The 19,318-nt window shown below is 38.9% G+C and overlaps 1 pseudogene; it reads left to right on the top strand.

Moving 5' to 3' along the window:
- Positions 1-13,677: 13,677 nt before the first annotated feature.
- LOC145127034 (cytochrome f pseudogene) lies at positions 13,678-16,641 on the top strand (annotated as a pseudogene).
- Positions 16,642-19,318: the final 2,677 nt, after the last annotated feature.

The raw sequence follows: 19,318 nt of genomic DNA, 5'->3' as shown, positions 1-19,318 counted from the left end.
ATTCGAAATACCATTTTGTGGTATTTAGACATTCGGAATGTACTTCTTCAGACTCTAAAGCTGATGGCATAATTTCGACCACTCTCACTAATGGGGAGATTGTAGGGGTCAAAACGTTAAAGTGAGGATTCGAAATAGTCTGATTCTGTAAGGAGTCCAAATCCAAATGATTTCGACTCTCTATGTATTTGCAAGGAACTGCTAGTTTCTGTGACAACCCGAATTCTCTATCTTATACTTTACTCAAGTTCTATCAATGTTAAACTCGTTTCAGCTATCTTTAGCATTGTTTTGAACCTGTTTGGATGATCTAAAGCCTTGTACAACCAAAGTTTGAATTAGGGATGGGTTGGTTTAAGATTTAGGGTTGCAATTAGGCCAAACACTCCATCAAAAGGAGTGTGTGGCCACACACCCGAGTGTATGGCCGCACACATGAGTGTGTGGCCGCACACCCGAGTGTATGGCCGCACACATGAGTGTATGGCCGCACACACGAGTGTGTGGCCGCACACCCATCATCCAGCCGCACACTCATCCCTATTTATATAGGGTGACCCCTTCACTCATTCCTTTCATTTGGTTGCACTCTACTTTATCTCTCTACTTTCTCTCTCTAAAAACTTCATCCAAGAACACTCTCAAGGCCTCAAAAACGTGACTTTTCCATCACCTAGCTTATCATACATGAAGGACCCATAGATCTAAGCCATTAATAATCAAAGTTTCATCATGTTCTTCATCATATGAAGGTGTACGGCCGCACACCTTCATAAGGGTGGCCGCACACTCTTGAAAGACTCTCCAAAGTGAGAGTTTGGCCTCCATTTGCTAGTTGGACTTAGTATTGGCTTGGAAACACCTGAAAAATCGACATTTTTAGCATGAATGAAGAGTGCACGGCCGCACACCTCTATGTACGGCCGCACACCCCTATGTACGGCCGCACACTCCCGTGTACGACCGCACACGCCCTCTGTACGGCCGCACACTCCTGTGTGCAACCGCACACACATGCTGACCGCACACCCTGGCCGCACACACACACTTTTGGCCGTACACCTCCCTCGTTTGATCATATAGGGTCCCGACAAGCATTTCCAAGTCTCTAGAGTGGTTTTCCATCACTTATAGTGGTGAAATACCTTCATTTGACTCTTTTATGTGTCATTGCGTGATAATTAGGATCGAATCGTGATTAAGGCTTCACTTGAACACCCAGCTTTCCGTATCAATCCTTCAATCAAACCAATCACTCGAGGTGACTTCATACCCCTACATTTTCCATATTTTTAATGTTTTCAGGGGGGGATACATGCTAAACATAAATGTTTTCAAAACTCATGAAATTCTCATACTTTAACCCTTTTGTACTGTGTTGAGCATAAGGGACGTCTTCACTAAACTTGCATGGTTTTCCGGACTCGCTATTCACTACGTTTTACATGCAAACTATAATCGGTATAGTTTGGGATTTTCTAAACATAACAAGTATAGAAACTTTCACTACTAAACGTATGCACTAAGACAGAAATATTTTACAGTTTGCGTCACTACTTTATCACGTTTTCATAACTGTAATTATCACTACAAACGGTATACATTCGGATTTTCACTACGGTAGAACGCTACTACACTACATGTAAACTAGATTGTACGATACTGTGAGGCGCTACTTCACTACTGTACCCTTAGGTGTACAGGGATAAATCCTATCATAGTATAACTAGAGTCTCCTAGAGGGAGTGCGTGACATTTGTGAATAGATCTATTCGGGACTGACAATCCCACACCCGAACTGCTAGCTACAGTTAGGCAGGCATGCCTAGGGTGACAAATGTCATTTAGCGCGACGCCTGAAGAACGTTGGAAAGGTCTCTAGTCATATCAAGCATGGTTATACGACTCACATTATGTATAAATCACATTTAGTTTACAATCTGACACTCTTCAACGGTTTTATTTATACTAAATAGAACTAAAACACACTACGTATACTGGCCAAGCCAGGGTTTTCAAACAGAACAAATTATGCTATGGCTTTACATACAAAATATTTATACTTCATGATTAGCTTTAGCTAGTCACATGAGGTAGTATTTTCGCATATCACTACAGTTTTCAGTAACGAACATTCATGGTTTTATACATAATTGATAACGCTACATTTTCACTAAAGAAAATATCGGATTTTCTTGGAAGCATACAGATATTCATGGTTTATTACATAACTGATAACACTACATTTTCACTAAAGAAAATATCGGATTTTCTTGAATCTATACAAACATTTCGGCTAGCTCATCAACAAGTTTTCATTACAAATTACTGCTTATGAACTCACCAGCTTTATGCTGATATTTTCAAACTGCTTGTATTCTCAGGAAATCAGTAAACAGGTACCTGCTGGGTTTTTGAGGAGTGGCAGCAATAAGATTTTAATGTTTATATTCATACAAATTATATGATGTAATTCAAACAAGTTCCAGACGATTTCCAAATTGATGTAAAAAATTTTATTTAAGTTTTCATTGTAATGGTTGCGTTGCTATGATTGCTATTATACATTGGTTGTGATGCTATACATGACGTCCTCCACCCAGGAACGTTTCCGCCTTCGGTTTCGGGGTGTGACAGATTGGTATCAGAACCCTTGTTTATAGCGAACTAGTATACTGAACCTTACGTGGTATACAACTATAAACACTAAGGGGCCTAAGTGCTCTACACTAAAAGTATACTTTCAAAAATATAAGTATTTTTATAAAAAGTATACGAGCATGCATACATAACAGAATTTGTGTCACTAGTAGAGCGGAACAAAAGTATTTGGATGTTGAGACGCTGCAGTTAAACCTGGACAGTTATGTAATCATGTCTAGGGTGAATATAGCCTGATCAACTATATTCAGTCGAGACATGACCAACATGTGCTTAGGAGTGACTGCGGTGTTACAGCAGGCCTAAAACTTACCAAAATCATCTCACATAAAATACTATAGGAGTATTTTAGCTAGAGCCAAACTCAGTATACAGAATCACTCTAAGTATTGCTACCTCTTCTTCCTTAAGCGATAACTTGCTTGCATTAGTAACCTTTTAGTGGTTATTGCTTGGTAAAAACTCTTCTATTATTGGGATAGATATATCCTGTTTCATATATCTTGAGGACTTACCATCCTCTTCTTCCTGATTGTTTCTAGAAAAAGATGCCTCCCCGACCAAGACCCATCAGAAGAAACAACAACACTCCGCCACCACCACCACCCCTACAGTTCGACCCCGTCATGTTTCAGGCAGCAGTTACAGCCGTCGTGACTGTAGCAATGGCACAAGTGAATGCTGGTGGGGCTGGAGCTGGAACCGACCCACAGAGACAAGATGGAAGTCAAGGACATCAAAAGGAGTGTTCCTACAAGGACTTCATGACTGCAAAACCCAAGTCTTTCGACGGAAATGGAGGTGTCATCGCTCTAACTCGGTGGTTCGAGAATATCGAATCCATCTTCGAAATTTGCGCCTGTTCCGAAGCAAACAATGTGAAGTTTGCTGCCTGCACCTTCACTGACAGAGCTTTGACCTGGTGGAATGGTCGAGTCAAAACCCTAACCCTGCCAGTGGCTAAGGCCATGGGTTGGGAAAGACTAAAGGAACTCATGCTGGCTGAATACTGCCCGAGGGGCGAGGTGCAAAATTTGGAGCACGAACTTTGGAACTTGAAGATGAAGGGTTCTGACATTGCTGCTTACACTGCTAGATTCTGTGATCTGGCACTTCTCTTTCTGGGAATGGTCACCCCGGAAAGCAAGAAAATCGAGAGGTACATCTGGGGCCTGACACAACCCACCAAGGGAAATGTCTTGGCTGCTAGGCCGACTACATTTGAGAGCGCCAAGGATCTGGCACAAATTCTGATCGATAATGGGGTTGATCTAGACGAAGTGGCAGCTGTTTCTGAGCCACAGAAGGAAAGTGGTGGGAAGAAGAAGAAATCGTGGAACAAACGCAAGGGTCAGTCTTTGCAGGAGCCCTCCAAGAAACAACAAACAGTGACAGTTCATGATGTTACTGCTCCTGCTGCTGCTCCAGCTACTGTTCCAACCACCCAAACTCCTACCGGTGTTTATGCTGGGAAACTACCTTTGTGCAACAAGTGTAACTTCCATCATCACGGACCCTGCCGTGAGTTGAGTTGCAACAGCTGTGGGAAGAAGGATCACACAGCTCGATACTGCAAGGTGCCAGCCCAACCAACCAACCAGACTACGGGAGCAGGTGTTGGTCAAGCTTGTTATGGATGTGGAGAGGTTGGGCATTTCAGGAGAAACTGCCCCAAGGCAACGACTGGTGGCAATACAGGGAGAGTTTTGGCGATGGGCCAGAATGGAGCGGTCGCTGATCCTACCGTTGTTACGGGTACGTTCCTCCTTGACAACTCTTATGCATTCATTCTTTCTGATTCTGGTGCGGAGAGGAGTTTTGTTAGTCATGCATTCAAACATCTAATCAAATGTCAATCCCAACCTTTAACCGAAATGTTCACCGTTGAGATGGCTAATGGAGAGAAAGAGAGCACGAACGACATATTCATAGGCTGTACTCTTACCCTAGATAATCACTCCTTTCCCATCGATCTTATTTCGGTATCCATCAAGAGCTTTGATGTCATCATCGGCATGGACTGGTTGAGCTCCAATCGTGCTGATATTCTTTGTTTCGAGAAAGCTATCCGTCTCAATCTTCCCTCTGGTGAAACCCTCATGATTTACGGAGATAAGCTTAGCTCGAACCTTCGTATCATCTCGTGCATCAAAGCTCAGAAGTACCTGCGGAAGGAATGCCATGCGTTTCTAGCTCACGTCGTTAATGAGACGCAAAAAGTTAAAGACCTCGAGAGCATCCCCGAAGTCTGTAACTTTCCTGATGTCTTCCCTGAAGATCTCCCAGGAATTCCTCCCGAACGTCAAGTCGAGTTTCGTATCGACTTAATCCCCGGAGCTACTCCTGTAGCTAAGTCTCCCTACCGTTTAGCACCAGCGGAGATGCAAGAATTATCCAGCCATCTCAATGAGCTGATCAGCAAGGGGTTTATAAGGCCGAGTTCCTCACCTTGGGGAGCTCCGATCTTATTCGTGAAAAAGAAAGATGGATCCTTTCGGATGTGCATTGACTACCGAGAACTGAACAAGTTGACCATCAGGAACCGATATCCCTTACCTAGAATCGACGACCTCTTCGACCAACTTTAGGGAGCCAGTTATTTCTCAAAGATCGATCTAAGATCAGGGTACCATCAGTTGCGAGTCCATGAGAATGATGTGCCCAAGACAGCATTCCAAACTCGCTATGGACACTACGAATTTGTAGCAATGCCCTTTGGTCTGACCAACGCACCGGCAGTATTCATGGACCTGATGAATCGAGTGTGCCGCCCTTTCCTGGACAAGTTCATGATCGTGTTCATCGACGATATACTTGTCTATTCACGGAGTGAGAACGATCATAAACAGCACTTAAGGCAGGTGCTGGAAATATTAAGGGCGGAGAAGCTATATGCAAAATTTTCAAAGTGTGAGTTCTGGATCAGGAAGGTGAATTTCCTTGGTCACGTGATTAGCAAAGAAGGCATACACGTGGACCCTTCCAAGATCAAAGCGATAGAGAATTAGTCTGCACCAAAGACACCCACAGAAATCCGACAATTCTTGGGTCTCGCGGGCTATTATCGCAGGTTCATCTAAAACTTCTCCATAATCGCTAAGCCTCTAACTACCCTAACACAGAAAGGTGTAACCTTTAGCTGGGGAGTCCAGCAAGACACTGCATTTCAAACATTGAAGCAGGCCTTGTGCAGCGCACCTATCTTGTCTCTACCCGAAGGGACGGAAGACTTCGTGGTCTATTGTTATGCGTCCAATCAGGGCCTAGGTTGTGTGCTCATGCAGCGAGGAAAGGTCATCGCCTACGCCTCGAGACAGTTGAAAACGCACGAGGTCAATTACACAACTCACGATTTAGAGTTGGGAGCAGTGGTCTTTACGTTAAAGATCTGGAGACATTATCTCTATGGAACCAAGTGCACTATCTTTATTGACCATAAAAGCTTGCAGCATATCTTCGACCAGAAGGAGCTAAACATGAGGCAACGGCGATGGGTTGAGCTACTCAGTGATTACGAGTGCGAAATTCGCTACCATCCCGGCAAGGCCAATGTGGTGGCAGATGCCCTCAGCCGAAAAGAGTACTCAGGTCGTAGAGTGAAGGCACTGACAATGACTATCCATTCCCATTTATCCGCGCAAATCAAGGAGGCTCATCTGGAAGCCTTGAAACCAGAGAAAGTGACGGATGAAGCATTTCGGGGAATGGACAAGAACTTAGAGGTTAAGGGAGACGGAGTGTACTATTTCATGAACCGGATCTGGACCCCAAAGTTTGGCGGGTACAGAGAGGATGTCATGAATGAGGCTCATAAGGCAAAATACTCCATTCACCCAGGTTCAGATAAGATGTATCTGGATCTCAAACAGCTCTATTGGTGGCCAAACATGAAAGCGGAGATTACAACCTTCGTGGGTAAGTGCTTGACTTGCGCCAAGGTGAAGGTGGAATATCAGAAACCCTCAGGTTTACTTCAACAGCCTGAAATACCTGAGTGGAAGTGGGAAAGGATAACAATGGATTTTATCACTAAGTTACCTAGATCCCCGAGTGGGTACGACGCTATCTGGGTGATTGTCGATCGGTTGACTAAATCCGCCCACTTCCTGCCAATCAAAGAAAACTTCAAGATGGAGAGACTTACACGGATCTACATTCAAGAGATAGTTCGCCTTCATGGGGTACCTATATACATTATCTCTGACCGAGATAGCAGGTTTACCTCAAGATTCTGGCAATCACTACAGAAGGCTCTTGGAACTAAATTAGATATGAGTACAGCTTATCACCCTCAAACAGATGGACAAAGTGAGAGAACAATTCAGACATTGGAAGATATGTTGAGAGCCTGCGTCATCGACTTCGGCGCGTAATGGGACACTCATCTTCCCTTGGTTGAGTTTTCCTACAACAACAGCTACCATACCTGCATCAAGGTTGCGCCGTTTGAAGCCCTCTATGGCCGTAAGTGTAAATCCCCTCTGTGTTGGGCTGAAGTGGGTGACACGCAGCTAGTCAAGGGTCAAGTCCCTGACAGCACTCTCACTGGTCCTGAAATTATCCGAGAGACGACTGAAAAGATTGTGCAAATCCGAGAACGACTGAAAGCCTCATGAGATAGACAAAAGAGCTACGCCGATAAGAGACGAAAACCCTTGGAATTCCAGGTCGGTGACCACGTCCTTCTAAAGGTCTAGCCCTGGAAAGGCATGATACGTTTCGGAAAACGTGGAAAGCTAAACCCAAGGTACGTTGGACCATTCGAGATTCTTGCTAGGATCGGTCCCGTAGCATACAAACTCCAGTTACCACGAGAGCTCAGCAACATCCATCCTGTCTTCCACGTGTCGAACCTAAAGAAGTGTCTGTCCAACGAGACACTTGTGATTCCTCTCGACGAGATCGATCTGGACGAAAGTCTACATTTTGTGGAAGAACCTGTTGAAATCATGGACCGTGAAGTCAAACGTACCAAGCAAAGTCGCATCCCGATAGTGAAGGTCCGCTGGAATGCCAAGCGGGGTCCTGAATTCACTTAGGAGCGCGAGGATTCAATGAAGCAGAAGTATCCTCATCTCTTTCCAAGTTCATGATTGTACTCTATTCTTGAATTTCGGGACGAAATTCCCTCTAACGGGGGGATGATGTGACAACCCGAAACTTCTATCTTGTACTTTAGTCAAGTTCTATCAATGTTAAACTCGTTTCAGCTATCTTTAGCATTGTTTTGAACCTGTTTGGATGATCTAAAGCCTTGTACAACCAAAGTTTGAATTAGGGATGGGTTGGTTTAAGATTTATGGTTGCAATTAGGCCAAACACTCCATCAAAAGGAGTATGTGGCCACACACATGAGTGTGTGGCCGCACACCCGAGTGTATGGCCGCACACATGAGTGTGTGGCCGCACACCCGAGTGTATGGCCGCACACATAAGTGTGTGGTCGTACACCCGAGTGTATGGCCGCACCGCACACCCATCCTCCAGCCGCACACTCATCCCTATTTATATAAGGTGACCCCTTCACTCATTCCTTTCAGTTGGCTGCACTCTACTTTCTCTCTCTACTTTCTCTCTCTAAAAACTTCATCCAAGAACACTCTCAAGGCCTCAAAAACGTGAGTTTTCCATCACCTAGCTTATCATACATGAAGGACCCATAGATCTAAGCCATTAATAATAAAAGTTTCATCATGTTCTTCATCATATGAAGGTGTACGGCCGCACACCTTCGTAAGGGTGGCCGCACACTCTTGAAAGACTCTCCAAAGTGAGACTTTGGCCTCCTTTTGCTAGTTGGACTTAGTATTGGCTTGGAAACACCTGAAAAATCGACATTTTTAGCATGAATGAAGAGTGCACGGCCGCACACCTCTATGTACGGCCGCACACCCCTATCTACGGCCGCACACTCCCGTGTACGACCGCACACGCCCTCTGTACGGCCGCACACACATGCTGACCGCACACCCTGGCCGCACATACACACTTTTGGCCGTACACCTCCCTCGTTTGATCATATAGGGTCCCGACAAGCATTTCCAAGTCTCTAGAGTGGTTTTCTATCACTTATAGTGGTGAAATACCTTCATTTGACTCTTTTATGTGTCATTGCGTGATAATTAGGATCGAATCGTGATTAAGGCTTCACTTGAACACCCAGCTTTCCGTATCAATCCTTCAATCAAACCACTCACTCGAGGTGAGTTCATACCCCTACATTTTCCGTATTTTTAATGTTTTCAGGGGGGATACAAGCTAAACATAAATGTTTTCAAAACTCATGAAATTCTCATACTTTAACCCTTTTGTACTGTGTTGAGCATAAGGGACGTCTTCACTAAACTTGCATGGTTTTCCGGACTCGCTATTCACTACGTTTTACATGCAAACTATAATCGGTATAGTTTGGGATTTTCTAAACATAACAAGTATAGCAACTTTCACTACTAAACGTATGCACTAAGACAGAAATAGTTTACAGTTTGCATCACTACTTTATCGCGTTTTCATAACTGTAATTATCACTACAAACGGTATACATTCGGATTTTCACTACAGTAGAACGCTACTACACTACATGTAAACTAGATTGTACGATACTGTGAGGTGCTACTTCACTACTATACCCTTAGGTGTACAGGGATAAATCCTATCATAGTATAACCAGAGTCTCCTCGAGGGAGAGCGTGAGATTTGTGAATAGATCTATTCGAGACTGACAATCCCACACCCGAACTGCTAGCTACAGTTAGGCAGGCATGCCTAGGGTGACAAATGTCATTTAGCGCGACGCCTGAAGAACGTTGGAAAGGTCTCTAGTCATATCAAGCATGGTTATACGACTCACATTATGTATAAATCACATTTAGTTTACAATCTGACACTCTTCAACGGTTTTATTTATACTAAATAGAACTAAAACACACTACGTATACTGGCCAAGCCAGGGTTTTCAAACAGAACAAATTATGCTATGGCTTTACATACAAAATATTTATACTTCATGATTAGCTTTAGCTAGTCACATGAGGTAGTATTTTCGCATATCACTACAGTTTTCAGTAACGAACATTCATGGTTTTATACATAATCGATAACGCTACATTTTCAATAAAGAAAATATCGGATTTTCTTGGAAGCATACAGATATTCATGGTTTATTACATAACTGATAACACTACATTTTCACTAAAGAAAATATCGGATTTTCTTGAATCTATACAAACATTTCGGCTAGCTCATCAACAAGTTTTCATTACAAATTACTGCTTATGAACTCACCAGCTTTATGCTGATATTTTCAAATTGCTTGTATTCTCAGGAAATCAGTAGACAGGTACCTGCTGGGTTTTTGAGGAGTGGCAGCAATAAGAGTTTAATGTTTATATCCATACAAATTATATGATGTAATTCAAACAAGTTCCAGACGATTTCCAAATTGATGTAAACATTTTTATTTAAGTTTTCATTGTAATGGTTGCGTTGCTATGATTGCTATTATACATTGGTTGTGATGCTATACATGACGTCCTCCACCCCGGAACGTTTCCGCCTTCGGTTTCGGGGTGTGACAGTTTCGAAGCTAGAATGTTTAGTCCTTGTTTTTTTTTGTTGAGTCTGTTGTGCCCTATAAATAGGGTAAATACTAGAGTAGAGGGTAACTTTTGGAGCACTTTTGATTGTAAAACAATCACGATACTTTGTACTCATTTCAGACTAAATACGAGCCAACCAAATTATATTTACATATTGTGTTCTTAATTGTTTTTTCTCGGATTAATTGTGTTCGTAATTAAACCTAGCACACATCAGATCGACCGACCCGGGTACACCGTTAGTAGTCATACCCAAGACTCCAAGAAACAGACAAGAAAAACCCTAATAAGGGATATTTTGAAAATCAATAACCCTTAGAGAGTAGTTATATTTCTTCAATGAGAAAGAGAGGTGGGGAACGAATTTTAGAAGCTTCAAAAGGATCAAAGGGTTCAATCCCTAGCTCTGTATTTATAGGTAGCAACTGAATCCTTAAGACAGACGGATTCCTAGGATAATCCTTATCCTTTTCAAAACCTGTCTTATCCCTATCCAAGGGATGTCAAAACCATCCATATCCATCTTCAATGAACTCTTGGAATTTTGCAATTAATATCTAGGAATTAATTAATATTCAAGCCCTTTAATTAATAAAAATTATTTAATTAATTTCCAATTAATTTATTATTCATAATAAATTAACAACTTATTTTTCATCATTTCCTTATTGCTAATTGTGTCATGAGTTCAACACAAAAGGACACTGTTATTATTTAGAAATATTACCAATAACTAATGACCTTGGACACTATTTCCAACAGTCTCCCACTTGGACACGACATCAACTATTTGAGGTCAAATATTTCTCAAAACAATCAACAGAGAGTATTCATCCAATGCAACTGCCAAACTTTTATGATAATCAAAATTTAGTCCTTAGATAAGTGATCAATTATTCCCTTGTTCTAGATATATGTATGAACATGAGGCGTGGATAACGGTCAATCTCATTGTTCAAATTCTATTTCCTGATAAAGATTTTTGATGACTACATCCTATTATTAATATGAACACATCTATTTTAGTTCGGACCCGCCAGGCACATTAGATGTCAACACCAAATCAGGGGATAATAGAGATTGCTTATCATGTTAAGGCAGAAGGAACAAATAAAATTTGACTATGTAGTTTTTGTCTACTAGTCATATCATACATGGATATACCCTTTATGACTACCAGTTATGGATAACACTGGAACAGACCAATGCATAGCAGATTTCATAGAAAAACCACATATGCATCTTGGTTTGAAGAATAAAAGATATTATCATCTTAAAATTACTCGTGACTATATCCATAAAGTAGTCTCTAAGTGCGGGTTGTTCCGATACTTAAATATATATATCAAGTACTCATGAGTGTTAATGTTATCTCCATTGTATGTCCAGTCTCTATGGACAATCCAAAAACCTCATGAAAGTCTTAATTCCTATACTCACTCCCTAGTACGACCAACTATAGATTTTTGAATAAATTAATACCTAAGTGTACACACACCATAAGATCTAGGTTTTACTAGTTATAGCAATGAACTTTAAAAATACAAAAATAAGACTACTAACCTCTTTGTTCTTCGATTAAGACCTTGTAATTAGAAACTCTTGAAATGGATGAAGGACCCAAAGTGGAATCCCTCTAATGTAGTTAGATCCAAGACTCCAAGAATCAAACAAGGGAAATCCTAATAAGGGATACTTTGAAAATCAATAACCCTTAAAAAAGGGTTATATTTCGTCAATGAGAGGAGAGAGGGTGAGAGAGAGAGAGAGAGAGAGAGAGAAAGCATGGAACAAATTTTAGAAGCTTCAAAAGGATCAAAGGGTTCAATCCCCAAGTCCCTATTTATAGGCAACAGTTGAATCCTTAAGCTAGTCAAATTCCTAAGGATAATCCTTATCCTTATCAAAACCTGCCTTATCCATATCCAAGGGATATCAAATTCGTCCATATCCATTTTCCAGGAGCTTCTGGAATATTATAATTAATCAATAGGAATTAATTGATATTCAATCCCTTTAATTAATTAAAACTACTTAACTAATTACCAAAATAATTTCCAATTAATTTACTATTTCATAATAAATCAACAACTTGTTTTTCTCTATTTCCTTATTGTTAATTATGTCATGAGGCCAACCCAAAAGTACCCTGTTATTATTTAGAAATATTACTAATAGTTAATGACCTTGGATACTATTTCAAACATCATTACACATGGTTGAGTACCAAGATAGATTTTTAGTTGTAGACTTGAATCCTTAAGGTTCTTTGGAGTCAAACATGGCCTTATGGAAAGTCGAACCCAATAGTTAAGAGAGATCGACAATATATTTGGCCTTGAAAATACCAGCTTTTTATCGAGTGACCATATGATGATTGGTAGTGGATGAAGAAGATGAAGTAGCTGGTATGGGCGGAGAGTGCTCGACAGTCAACGTAGGTGGTGGTTGATTGTTAGTAGAAGGAGTCGCATATGGACCATTAGGGTGCATGCACAGGCAAAAACGACTCAAATGGAGGCGTAGGGACTAGAGAAGGCGTTGGAGCATCAGGTTTTAAACGGTGATGGTGATGAAGTTAAAGGTATAGTGGAAGAAGGATCATCATAATATGTTGGAAAAAGGAGTTGTGAATTAAGAAAAGTGGAAGAATATTCTAAATATGGGAAATAAGACTCATCAAACTAAGCATTAAAAGCAGTTTGGAGCCTCCATGTAGATAAATCTAAGAAACAATAGCCTTTTTATTGGGTATTGTAGCCAACAAAAACACATTGAGCATTTCGAGGTGCAAGTTTGTGCGAAGAATAATCCTCACGATAGGGATAAACATAGTTGGCATACACACAAAAAATCCTATAATTTAGAGTTATTGAAAATAGCAACTCACAAGGAGATCGGTTATCCAAGAGTAGGGTGTGTAACCAAATTATGATATAAGTGGAAGAAATTGAATGCGTAACTCCATAAAGAAGTCAGAACTTGAGTATTAAAAGATTTTTCTATATAACTTAACTGGCACAATAAACGTTTTTCTCTTCTTTTATTAAATTATTTTTGTATCAGATTTCGTTCATCCCATGGTTGGGAACTGATGATTTGATTTGTCTAGAAGGATTTTGGATTAGTTTATAATGAGAAAATTATATATGGCTTTGTTTAAATCATGTATCTCCATCACTTGTAGTGAAATATCATTCAATGAATGACTAAAAAATTATCTACCTAATCATATTAGAATGTTTCTTACTATGTAGTTATACATCAGCAAAACATAAAAAATCGTACTTAATCTTTGTCTTTCTACCCATCCCGAAGATTTAACCTATATATTAATCCAATTTAATTATATCAGTAAAGAACATAATCATGGATACGAAACTCCATTAATGACCTATCCCAATTTATTGTATAAATTTTTGGGATCAATGGTTGGACCATCCAAACTAGACATAATTTTTCATGAATAAAGGAACAGATTACTCGATCTATTTCTATATAGCTCATGATATTTATCATAAAACATGCATCCATTTCAAATGTATATCCCATTTTTACATAGAAGGGGTATGAAAATCCACGAGAAGTGATTGGACATATTATATACACCATTTTCCATTTACCTAATAAACCAATGGATATTGAGTTTCCTCAAATGGCACTTCTCGATATTGTGTTTGAAGTAGTTGTTTAAATTCCTTATGATATGCAACTGAAACAAGTTCTTGCTAATGGTCAAAAGGGAGCTTTAAATATGGGGTTGTTGTTACTTTATCAATGTAATGTCCGTGTTTCTAGGCTAGGCATTAATATTGACGTAATAGTCTAGGTTAACCTTTGTAACTCATTTTGAAGTAATAAAGATGAATTATGTGAATATTATGTGCTTATCTGCTTAATTATTATGATTAATGAATTAAGAATAAAAATAAGCGTCGAAAATAAATATTAAATAAAGCCAATATCTAAGGATATAGTTGTAAAGAATCTCGTTAGAAACATTTAGGCGAAAACCTCATCGAAATCCGAGTTATAACGAAGAAGTTATGACCTGTCGAAGTTCCGCGACAAAACCGGCACGGCGCCGAATGAGTAATAAGTGAGTTTTTGATAAACTACTTTTTAGCCTTGGTGGTCTAAATGAAAGTCGTAGTGTTCGTTAAACCGAGAGTATGCGTAAAAAGAACACCCAAATCTGACTTCGTATGAGGAAGTTATGATTTTTCTAAGTTTCAGCTTAGCAGTAGACAGCTAAAAACTCGAATTTTAGATCGAGTGATTTTTAGCCGACACAATATAAACGAGAATCGAAGGTCTCGTGAATAGTAGTACAACGGTAAAAATACAGACGAAAACAGACGTCGGATGAAGAAGTTATGAATTTTTAACGGATTTTCCTGTCCCAGTCTGTTAAAAATAATAATATTAAAAATAAATTCAAAATTAGCTGACAAAGTCTAAACGAAAGTTGTAGAGCATAATTTTCCCTACGTGTGCATAAAAGAACGTCAAAAACGGAGCTCGTATGCGAAAGTAATGGGTTTTAGAAGATTTTGGCACAAATTCCGAGGAATCTCGTATGGATAAGCCTTATCCGGATTGGCCACGTCACCCTCGTCCGGATCTCGCCCCGTGTTCGCCTCGTGTCCAACGTCGATGATCTGTGCAGCCGAGAATCCGACACGCGTCGCTATCCGATTCGACCGAAGCCGCGGTCCTCTCCCCTTCTGATGCGTGGCGTCGCGCTGTAGCCTCCGAACTCGGACGCGTGCCTCCGTCCGAACCGAGACACCTGTCGTCCGAGCCTCGCACCCGCCACCTGCCTCCCTCGCATGCGAGCCATCTGGAGCCCCTCGCATCTACTGCCACGTGCTCGCTTCTCAGCCCTCAGATCTGAAGCTCGCACCCTATAAAAGGGAGGGTTGCGAGACTTTCCGGGTAAGTTTGGATTTTTGCCACTTTTTACCCCAAAACTCATATTTTCACTATTTCGACTTCCCCCGAAGCCCCGAGATCATTTCCAACACCCGAAACACGCCCCGAAGTGCCCAAAGGCCCGGAAAATTTTATCTTTTCGGTTTTGAAGCCCAACCCTCGCAGAGCCCGGTTTCTCAATAAAACTCCCGGTTTTATTAGAAACAATTGTTTTAAGAAACGAAGTGTTGCCCGATTATCGTTAAATCAAGTGAGTGTATAGTCACTTTCATCTTACACGTAGATATGAAGTATTTTATATAAAATATGTGCTATGTGATTGTATATTATTTATTTATTTGAGATGGATGATGAATGAATGATTTATACAGATTTTTAAATAAATTAAACTGTATATGTATTTTTATTTACAAATATGTTAGGTAAAATATAGGTAGATAGTTGATGTGTGATGAAATAAAATGATGAGAGGCCTCGATGTTATTGTGATCCGGTCATCTAGCGGAGTATGGATGACGACTACAGACTTTTCTAGACAGTCCAGTGGAACGCTGGCAGGCTCGCAACCTGTAGGTGTTAATGAGCTTGGGTGTTCATTTTCTGTACTCCATCCCCCACATGGTTTCCTTATTTGACATAAATTGTTGGGAAACCCCAAAGCGGTGTTGTCGCCCTGATGAAAATGCTTAGACTATGTCCCTTGTGATAGTTGTTTTTAGGGACGTAAAGTGAGGATAACGGGAATGGGTAATCGGGTTATTGTTGTTTGATGAAATTAATAAATTTATTTATTGTGGGTTGAAAACCCTATATGCTCACCAGGCTCCCAAGCCTGAACCACTCAGTTTTCTTTGTATCACAGGTAGTGGCGTGAGAGCATAAGTTGAACGACTTATCAAGATATTTTAATTATAGGCATGTAGTGTATATAACTGTTGTAAGACTTATAATGTGCCGTTTATGCTTTTGGTCTGTATCGGAACATGACATCCCGAGTTTTGTTATATAATGAAAATACATTTCTTTAAGAAATGCTTTGGTAAATCTTATTTTATCATATTTGGCCGTGAATTTGGGGATGTCACAATCAAAGGGTTTTGAATTAACTCCTGTCGGTCGTATTTCCCCCGAGATAAAGAAAATATAGGCAATCTGACTTTCTAGAGATATCGACCTAATAAAAAAATATATTCTTCTCATAGGCCATGTTCCTAGTCAGAAATATAGTGTAATAATGTTTCCTATTCTTTCCCCGGAACGTGCTACTAAGAAAGACATTCACTTATTGAAATATACTATATACGTAGGTGGAAACAAGGGAGAGGGACGGATTTATCCGGATAGGAGAAAGAAGTACATAAATAGTACTTTAAGATCCATCACATATACAAGGCCTTTTGTTCTTCTTCGCATTTGTTATTTTGGCACAAATATTTTTGGTTCATAAAAAGAAACAGTTTGAGAAGGTTCAGTTGTCCGAAATGAATTTATAGACTTTCAGATTTATCGACCTCAAGTTGGTAAAAAGAACCAATTTTTATTTAGTAATTATGATTATCTATGATAAAACAAAAAATCTAAAAAGTCTTTTGTTTGTTTATACTCTTTTTCTACGAGATGCGGGAGTTCCTTGTACTACATTCCTAGCCACAATATTTATATTGTGAAGAAGTTTATTTGAGTTTTCCCTTTCTTTTTTGTTTTTTGTTTTTTTATAAAAAATTCGGGTGATGTTATTATGTTGTTGTTGGCATATTAAAATGTCATAAAATACATTTGAGTCTAATATCATGGGCTTCGGCTAGATCCTATACAAAAGTAAACACAAAATAGAACGGATAAACGAAGGGAACAAATATTTATGGGAGGGGTTATTCGTCTTCCTAGACTTCGTCACAAGAAAGGGGTATGAAAATTATTTTCTTGTGTCAAAATAATAATGATTCTTAATACTCTTCATCAAACATTCCTCGTGTTAGTTTCTATTGTTTTTTACAGACGTATCAGAACGTTATTCTAGAGTTATTACATATTTTATTTATTCTTATCTTATAATAATTACACATACCATAATTAAAAAGTGGTGGACAAAAAAAAAAGAGGATGGGAAAATCTGTTGAGTAAATAGAACTTCTTGAATGAACTAAAAAGTTCTAATTATTAAGAACTTATCTTATAATAATTACATATACTATAAATAAAAAGTGGTGGACAAACAAAAGAGGAGGGAAAAATCTATTGCGTAAATAGAACTTCTTCAATGAAATAAAAAAAATCTTCTAATTCATAAGAACTCAATGAGATCTTCTCACTCAAATCAAACTAACAAAGAACGAAATATGTTGGGCTATTACGCTTTCATATCTACAGCTTAGTTCATCCTATTACTACAAGGATGAACCTAATCTGTAATATGAACCATTAAAAAAACACCCACTAAACTGATCACAAGAATACTAGCTGACCATTTACCGTACTTTCCTCCACATTTCATCAAGTATTCATGCTAGAGACATAAACGGTCATGGATAATTATGAGATGAGATCCTTCCGAATGGGGTAATATAAAGAATACCTACAACGATTAGACTACTATTTTAGTTATCTCTCATTTTCGTAATTGAATAAATAAATAGAAAATTAAACAGCAATTACAAAAATGAGTAATAACCCCCAATAGAGGCTGGTATGATTCAATAAAACATTTTGTTCATTTGGGTTTGATTGTGTCGTAGCTCTATAATTCGGATTAGGTTTATCGTTGTATGAATTGTATTGTTGATATTGATCCGAAAAAAGAAACGGTAGGTATAGCTAGGCCGTTGACATTCAACCACAGTACTATAAAAATTGTATAGGTTCGATATATGGTCATTGAAGGCTCCTAAAAATATCTACTAAATTCATCAAGTTGTTCCAAAGAATCAAAACGGTTGGTGATTAATGGAATTCCTTGTCGGTTTTTTGTGAAGTATTGGTTTGGACGAGGGATTCCAAACACATTTTAAGCTAAACCAGTGGTGACGAATAACTAACCCGCAATGAATAGGTAAGGTATAATAATTCTATGAATGAACCGAGAGCGAATACTAGTAATAATATCAACAAAAGAACATTCTTGTGTGTTTTCGCACACGTTGAGCTCCACATATTCTTGTAGAGTAAAAAGGGGATCGATTCCGTAAAAGATTGGATCAGTAAATAGAAATTCACTGGAAAAAAAAACTTTGTGAGATCGTCAATATTGTACCGAGGACATCTTTATAGTATATCAAATCAGTATAGATATCCTTCTTCTGACACAACAACCCACTTTCAATGAGTATTGGAAGGAGGTGCTAAATAATTTCTTTCTTCTGTTACTTATTGTTTATCGTTGTAAAATAATTTCCCATTCAATTTTAAATTATTGACTTGAAAATAATCTATTCCTCGCCATTATGAGTTTAGGGTTAGAAACTCACGATTAGGTAAAATATGAATCTGATACGGTAGTTTCTAATAATTCATGAAATTGATTAGAACATTCCCACAATTGTAAGTAAATGTGAGATCTATAAATCTTTGTTATTCATAGTTGTAAAATCGTTTTTGTTGGAATCTTCTTTATTTCTTTTAAAGATTTGGTTAATTGTCCAGTAAGAACTAAGAACAACAAATTTTATTTAATAAATAAAAAAGAACAAAGAATGAAATAACTGGAATCACTAATAATGATGTATGCATTGTTGTATTAGATCGAAATCAGAAGGTTCTTTCTTGACCTAACTACAAAAATGTAGATTTTTGGAAAGATACAAAATAGACCTTCTAAAGCAAAATAGAATAGAAATGACTAGCCTTACAATATAGTTAAACCAAAACACCTATTTTTTCGAGTGATCATGTGATCACTTTTTGTTCTCATTCATTCAAATATTATATAAGTGAACCTATTAAGGAATCTAATTAGTTAAAATCAAAGTATAAATTTTATAAGATTATTGTACGCCCTAAAATATAAAATTTATTCTATACATTAAAAAAAGGGATAATTTAATAATTTCATTCCATAATGAGTTACAAATAGTTTCATTTTAAACGAAATTAAATGACTCACTTCTTATTATTTGTTTCTAAGTTGA

This window comes from Lactuca virosa, chromosome 7 (assembly GCF_052849685.1).
Source record: "Lactuca virosa cultivar CGN04683 chromosome 7, Lactuca_virosa_CGN04683_v6, whole genome shotgun sequence".
In the NCBI taxonomy this organism is placed as follows: domain Eukaryota; kingdom Viridiplantae; phylum Streptophyta; class Magnoliopsida; order Asterales; family Asteraceae; genus Lactuca; species Lactuca virosa.
Note: the sequence above shows the minus strand (reverse complement) of the source record. Positions and strands in the feature narration are given on the sequence as shown.